Source organism: Camelus ferus, chromosome 6 (genome assembly GCF_009834535.1).
Source record: "Camelus ferus isolate YT-003-E chromosome 6, BCGSAC_Cfer_1.0, whole genome shotgun sequence".
Taxonomy (NCBI): domain Eukaryota; kingdom Metazoa; phylum Chordata; class Mammalia; order Artiodactyla; family Camelidae; genus Camelus; species Camelus ferus.
Window position 1 is genome coordinate 25925823 of NC_045701.1, and position 7938 is coordinate 25933760.

Here is a 7938-nt window from a genome sequence, read left to right on the forward strand (position 1 = left end):
GTATTTGTATTTATATATGAGTATCTTTCCCAAAATCTGTCTAATCACACCCAGTTGCAATGTAAGTTGACCTTACCCCAGGGAACTGCAGCAGAAGGGGCTATGGAGGCATCTTAGGAGGGATGCTGTATCAGATCACACCCTCTAAAAAGCAAGGCAGGAGATCCTGGCCTCACTGTTTACTGTAGGCAGGTCGAAGCCAGCGGCCAGAATTCCTCTTCCTCAGCATGGGAGGAAGGCAGGTCTCTAGACTGAACCTAAGTCAAGCGTTGCTTAGGAATCAATTCTTTCAAATCCTCCCCAGACATTTAGCAAAATGGCTTAGGGTCTGGTCCTTATAAGCACAAACTAAAATATGCATACTGGATAATTATCTAGTTAACAGAATGAACACAGACCACAGATCTACCACCATTCAGGTTCTAACATTACTGTTGGTCTTTTTTTTTTTTTTTTAAGATTATTATGTTCATTATCAAGTTCAGGACCATAGAACACTGACAGGAGTGATAAATGTTAGTAAATATCGTGGAAAGAAATAAGGAAATTACATCTTTATCACTTAAGCACAGTACTGAGTTCACAAGGAAGAAGTAAAGTACAATTATTTTAATTATTTCCTATTCTTAGTTGCATAACTGCACGCTTATAGCAATGTTATGAAGTTAACAACCATTTTGAAACATGTCTGCACTGCAAGTGGAGAAGCCCTATTTGGATATCTGAAGTCTCAAAAAGAGCATCATCACCAGAGGAATCCTATCCAGTCCTCTCTCTACAACCAGCTCTGCAACATGGCAAGTTATGGAGCCTCTCAACTTCAGTGTCTTCATCTGCAGAGAGTGATAACGTCATCTGACCTGACTACCGTTAACGGTTCTTGTGTGAGTCCCTAGAGAAAACAACTACAACAGCTCTTCTGTTCTTTTGTTCGACTTTAAGTAATAATAACCAAATCATGCTTAGGCATTTGCTTCCTGTAAGCTTAAGTTAGACTCAATTATTTCTGAAAGAAATTACCATGGATAAGTGGAACAAACACTGGAATTACAAAGCAGTAAAGTCTTAATTATTGCAACCATAGTGTTAAATAGATCGTAAAGAACCTGGTAAACTCACTCTGTTTTCCCAACTTAACTCTAAGGCCAGGCCAGTAGGAGGGGACCAAAGCAATCGCTCACGCATTGGGTCACCTTCTCTGGGGGTCCTATACTCTCTCTGGTCTACCACTCAGTCACCAGACAGTAATGGAGGACACAGTCTTTTATGGTACCCACAATGCCATCAGGGCAAGTGTCTCAAGGAAACAGAAGCGCCTTCTCCACGTGTACCTAGTCATTGTTGAGATGTTACACTGCCAACTCCCATGCCCCTGTGAGAAGATTACTACATGACCAGACAGCTGAACCAAAAGTGCTAGTCTATAGAAAATTACTGACCTCATACCAAACTGTATGCAAACTCACTGCTAAAACCATAAAACAAAGGCCCTTAAAAAAAAAAAAAAAGGGACAATACCCTAAGACAAAAAAAAAATTAGGTCATTTATTTTATGAGGGAAGAAAGGGAAATATGAAAGGAAAAAGAAACTTATGACATCATAGTTTTCCTTACAATATAAATTTTAGAACAGTGTGCTTATCAGAATTAGGAATCATAGCAAATAAACTTAAAAAACAGTTTGAATATACTGAATAGAACACTATTCAAATTAGAGGAAGCTTATGAGAGGAAGTCAGTCATTTTAAATTGAATAGTAAAAATTATATATTGACTCTGCATTCGTTTATTTATTTATTTTAGTTGGAGATAATTAATAGTTTATTTACAATGTTGTGTTAGTTTCTGGTGTACAGCATACTGATTCAGTTATAATATATATACTTTTTCATATTCTTTTTCATTATAGGTTATTACAAGTTATTGAATATAGTTCCCTGTTGCTATACAGTAGGACCTTGCTGTTTATTTTATATATAGTAGTGTGTATCTGCCAATCCTCAAGCTCCTAATTTATCCCTCCCCCATCCCTTCCCCCCTAGGTAACTGTAAATTTGTTTTTGATTTTAAATTCAACTAAATACCTTTTCTCTTCTTGCAACCTGCTGAAGTCAAGGCAGCGGCTCCAATGCAGGATGCGCCTACCTTACCTGCAGATTCTGTACTCAGGCTTCACAAAAGTATGTCTATGTCTCAGATCAAGCCAGAGAAGTATGCACACATACTTTCATGCACATATCCTGATGCTTAGGAACTGCCAAAGGGGTAAATAAAAACATCAACCACATAGGGAAAGGCAATCGAACAATCTTGGAATAGCTGGGGATAAGAGGCCTCAAGGAAGCCTGTGCCTTTCAGGGAAGCTGTCCCGATGCCAGCCACAACATCGGCCCAATGTGCATCCGTCTATTTTGCCCATATGTGGATGGGAGTCTTGTTCTCCCTATTCTCTGCAAGAGGCATTCCTTCCGTTGATGTCACAGTTTAACCCCGCCAACTGTTTCAACTGCTGGGATTTCTACTACCTACCAGGCACGTGCAAAAGCAAGAATGCTTGAGTCACTTGGAGCAAGATACACCAGAACGGGGGAGAGCAGGTGCCTGTCAAGGCACACTACAGAAGACAGGCAACACTCTGTGTGGTTTTATTTCTGGGCTCTCTGTTCTGTTCCATTGATCCATGTGTCTGTCTTTGTGCCAATACCATGCTGTTTTGATTGCTGTAGCTCCTGTAGAATATCTGAATTGATACCTATTATTGATAAGATCTCTACTATCAGTCTAACAGTAACTCCCATATAAGCAATCTGTTTTTTAATTTCTGGTAGCTTTTAGATTTTTCTTTGATATTCAGTAGTTTCATCACCGTGCACCTGGCTATGGCTCTTTTCATTTAACCTGCTTGGAATTAGCTATGTTTCAGTTTCATAAATACTTTTAGCTAGTTTGAAAAACTGGAGCCATTATAACTTTGGCCTCCATTCTCTCTTTCTGAAACTCTCACATTAGACACCTCTTAGAAGGTCTCACTTATCCCCTATATCTCCTACTCCCATGAAGTGTTTATATTTCCCCTCTTGTCATCCCTTGTGTCATACTAAAGTTGCTTTCCTTAGATCCAGTGTGGAATTCTCTAATTTTTGTTCTAAATCTTCTAATTTTGATTTTTTGTGTAATCCAACACTTTACTCACCTAATGAACTTTCAACTCCAATGACAATGATCTCATTTCTAAATTTTATTTTTGCTTTTTAAATGTTTTTTACACTATTTTCTATGCTTTCATTTATCCAGTTGAAGTCTTTCTTTTCATTTATTCAGTTTATATAAGAATTTTATAGTTCATAAGTCACCTTATAGATTAAATTTATAACGTCTTCATTTTGTCATCTCTAGTCCATATTATGTTATCTATGTATCTAATCTATTTTACCTTCTACCTGCCCACCCATCTTCCCTATGATAGTGGTTTCCTCACTTGCTTTGTAAATTTTTACTGTGAACTTATTTTCAGCAAGAACTGTTTGACCTGCACTGTGTACAAAACCATGACCAAGTAGTTTCATGTTCACTTTTGCAGAGATTAGTTTTATTGTTAATTTTTTAGCTCAGGCTTCCTGCAGGAAAGAAGAGTGCAATTCTGCACAGATCCACAAATGGTGCTGACCTATTTCTAATTACTCTCTCCTTTCCTAATATTCCACAACTTAAAGCCACATAGAGTAAGCAAGCTTCTTTGCCATTTTCTCCAGGCAAGTAGAATTTCCTAGTCCTTTTTCGCATGGTTTGGGCCATGTGTGGAAGCTTAATTCCAGCTCCTGGCTGCATATCTTTTCCTACGAGGATTAAAAATCCCAGTCCCTGACTTTTATGTCTATATCTGAAGCTAACAATTCTTACAGACCTATACAATGTGAACCTCTATTTACCATTCTGCAAACACATTCTCTCCCCAGTCTTTGAACCAAAGATTGAATTCTTTTTGTTTGAAGTTGGTCACATACTTTAAGATTTTTTTGTTGTTTATTTGGTTTATCATTTCTATGTCTTTGTGCCATAGAAACACAGCCCATCAACAAAACTCATTCTGCTGACATTTTTGGAAAACCTTTAGTACAATGTTCAAGAGAAAGCTGGTTTCCTTGTTAATTTTTTGGAGTTGAAGTTATATAATTATATAAAGACCCTTCCATCAAGTTGGAGCCCCAAACAATAGAGAGAAGGTGAGGTGACAAATATGCAGATAGGCTGGAGAGTGGAACCACCTAGACCACCCCGAAGTTCTCTCTGCTGCACGGTGGCTGGCTAGGCCAGGGAACGGGAGAATGGTCGCTGGTGGCTAGAATTGTTACCCTGACTCCTCCAACGGCTACTGCCATGTTGCAGGCCAAAGCGCTGTGCTAAGCAGCAAGCCTAGGAAACAAGACAGCTTGCTTCTGTGGGTTGGAGAAGGGGCAGCTTTATGCAACAGTCAACATGCTTATAGTTCGGCCATTTGGGCTGGGCTCGATGGAGGTAGCTGCACTTCAGGTGGTGTCAGCTGAAGTGGACTATCCTGGTGCCTAAAGACTCGCTTTCATGACGGCTCACTCACACGTCTGGCAAACCCGTGCTCACTGTGACATCAGCCATAACTGGGGTCGGTGGGGGGGCCTCGGTTTCTCTCCATTTGGGCCTCTCTAAGGTCCACCTGGGCTTCCTCTCGAATTGATGGGTAGGTTCCAAGAGCAAGCATCCCAAGGGAACCAGGCAGAAGCTTATGACTTAGTATGACATCTAGCCTCAGCTTTCACACAACAAGACCGTAATTTTTCTTTACATACTCCTTCCTCAAAAGAGGAAAACCATGCCTTGTAAAAGTAAGGTGGACTTGCAAAGCTAGGCAGTATAACACTTTCAAAGAGAGAGACAGCGTGGAACAGTGGTTATGAGCTGAGCCTAGACCCAGACAGACCTGGTTTGTGGCCTGGAACTTCCCCCTACCAGCTGTGTTATCTTGACAAGTTAGTTAATACTGGAGACCCTCAGTTCTCTCATTGGTAAGAGAGCACATTACTTTGCAGGGTTGTTGTGGAGACAAAATAAAATAACACATAAAAAGCACCAATATGCTGCTTAACATGTGGGCTGTTACAGTTGTTAAGCTGTTAGGTGTGGCCTGCTTTCTGCCTCCCAAGGTCTCATCATCAGTAAGTAGATCATTTGTTACCTTCTATGGCCGAGAGGGTGAAAAAACACAAAAATTTCATGAGGTGTGTCTGAAGTCAGGGGCCTGCTCTTACCAAGTACAGACTTCCCAGCCTTGGACAGAGCAGAAGTAAATCTGTTCGACAGGCAAAACCTGGCAAGGCCTGATTCTCCCTTCTTCTACCCATCGCCTGCCCCAGCCCTTTGTGGTACTCAGTGCATTCAGTGCACAATCCAGAATCAAACCTGTTGTCTGGAAATAACATGGTAGAAGTTTACACATCTGTGTGTATTAGCTTCATGTGTTATCACTCAGTGGGGGGTTTTATATTAAGTCTTGTCTATAACCATATAAGAGAGGAATTTTCTTCCCCCTGACTTATGGCATTTCAAGTATCAGCCATCAAGCAAGTGGAGACTTTGCCCCAATCATTAACATCACATCCATTTTTATAATTCTTGCTTTCCTTAGTGTAAGCTCAGATCACTGGCCAGTTACTACAGAAAGGAACTGAGGCAAACAGCAGGTGATTCATCTGTGCTCTTAAGGTCCCTAGAAGTTCTGTCTACTGCAAAGATTGCCATTTGACTAGGATACATCTGGACTAAAACAAAGACCATATATAGCTGGGGCATCTAATCCAAGGTCACAAAAAGATAAAGATGAGATGGGCCACTGAAAGGAAAATTAATGTGTAGACAGCATGATGATGTGAGAACCTAATTCTTCTCCTACTTAAGGAAAACAGTCCCTGCAGCTGAATATGGATGGAGTAGCTGGATGGAGAAGTCGGTGGCTCCCAAAGTACCCCAGGGGTTCTGCCTCTTCGTGTGGCTGCTCCAGAGCCCAGCTCCAAAACAGCAAAGCCTAAAATACCAGCTAGAATTTAATCTTTTCATTAAATGCTGGTGTAAGACCTCTGGACATCAAAGTCATGAAGGTCTCAAGTTACATCTCTGTGGTGTTGGCCTGTTAAGTGTCTTTTCTGGACAATTTCAATCTTGCTAGTGGCCTACAGGAGCCTACTTTCTCTTGCAGTTAGAACCATTTCTCAAGAATTCCAGGCAGCCACGAGCTCTGCCACTGCCCACGAGTGATCTCTAAAGCAGCCTGACTCCATTTGACAATCTGAATAAAAAATACCTTTTAACAACAGGGAATCCTATAGGGACAAACGATAGTTTTGCTCTCTAACTAGCACATAATCATATAAGAAAGAACTTGAACTAGAGTCCATCAAATAAAAAAGCATTATGTTAAGGACAAGAGGAGGATGTCTCCAAAGCATGAATATTCACGCTGATCAGATCTTGTCTTGGGCAACTTACAGCTCCACAGCCATGAGACACCATCAACTTTTACTCTTGACAAACATTCAACAGAAAAGTATTAAGCACCCGATTCATAACAGGGACATACTTCATTCCACCCCCAACTGCATTCACCAAATCTGCTATGTTCTTTCACATCTTTCCCATGCCAAAACTTTGAAAGTTCAGTTCAACTCTCACCTCCTCAAGTGAAGTTTTTCCTTAACTCTTCCGATAAATTGTTCTCCTCTCCCTCATCCTGTGGAGTGGAGTGAACTCACTGTCTACCAGTTATCTGGCCCTTGATTAAATATTACTTTGTCACCTGTTGACAGATGATTGCTCAGGATACAAAGACTTGAAACCATGACATCTTAAAAAAAAAATCTGAAGGAAAAAGGAATGCTTAGCATGGTAAAAAATAGAGGTATCATACTTCTTCAATGTTATCTTTTCACATCTTTACATATATTTTACGTGGAGGATTAGGCTCATCCTGTGGTCACCCTAAGAAGATAACAAATAATTCGTAGAAGTTTCTGGTTCTGAAGCTGTCAGGCTTCAGATAGCAAGCTCAGCTTTATGTGGCCTTATATTTGGTCCACATCAATCTTTCTTAGTCTTTTTTTTTTTGTTTATGTTTTTTTGGTTTCGTTAAAGCCCACCTCAGAACACTTCTAGGCAGGTAATTTTTTAAATTGCCACCCGGTCCTATGGAATTTTAACACAGGTGTGTATATCTGGTTATACAACACCACCCTCTTTGAGAATGCATGGTTCACTGCAGACTAAGGAACTGCTTGTGTCAGGACACTTGGCAAGCTGCCTAAAGGCAAAAATATTTCTCCGCTACCACCTCAAAGTTGCTCTGCACAAACAGCTACTCAATAACTTGCTGACCGAATTATTAATGAACGACAAAATCCAAGCCCTGCCTATATTCCCTACTGTTACAGCAATTCTTAGGTAGTCAAATGGATTTGAATTTGAGCTTTTCTTACTATAGATGGGTAGGCATCTTAGAAAAAAAAAAAAAAAACTGTTTCCAGAAAATGTAGACTAAGAGGCTATAGGACACAACAGGTCTTTAGATAAATGTTGAAAACATTTCTAATGCCACTGTCTCCTGAAAAGAAGAGTGCTTAACACTGGCACAGGGTAAGATGTGACTTTACTAGAACACAGAACAATTGTTTTTAAGTTATGTGTTATTTTTACAAGTACTTTCATTTACGGCAAGGAATTCTAGTTCATCATTTAAGATGAATTATGTTTCCTTTAAAAATATAATTAAATAAAGGACGTTTAAAAAATATCAAGGAAATACAGCATATTGATTATTACTGCACGTGGTCCATATGAATATGGCAAAATCGTAAATGTACCCAAATTCCTAAAATTTCAGAGACACCAGTTTAATATTTGTACCAAGACAGTAGA

The 7938-nt window shown here is 39.8% G+C and overlaps 1 protein-coding gene across 12 annotated transcripts in view; it reads right to left on the minus strand.

Annotated features, from left to right (window-relative positions):
• Positions 1–7938, minus strand: part of C6H15orf41 (chromosome 6 C15orf41 homolog) — a 224805-nt gene that overhangs the window by 135170 nt on the left and 81697 nt on the right. The gene's annotated exons all lie outside the window — the stretch shown is intronic.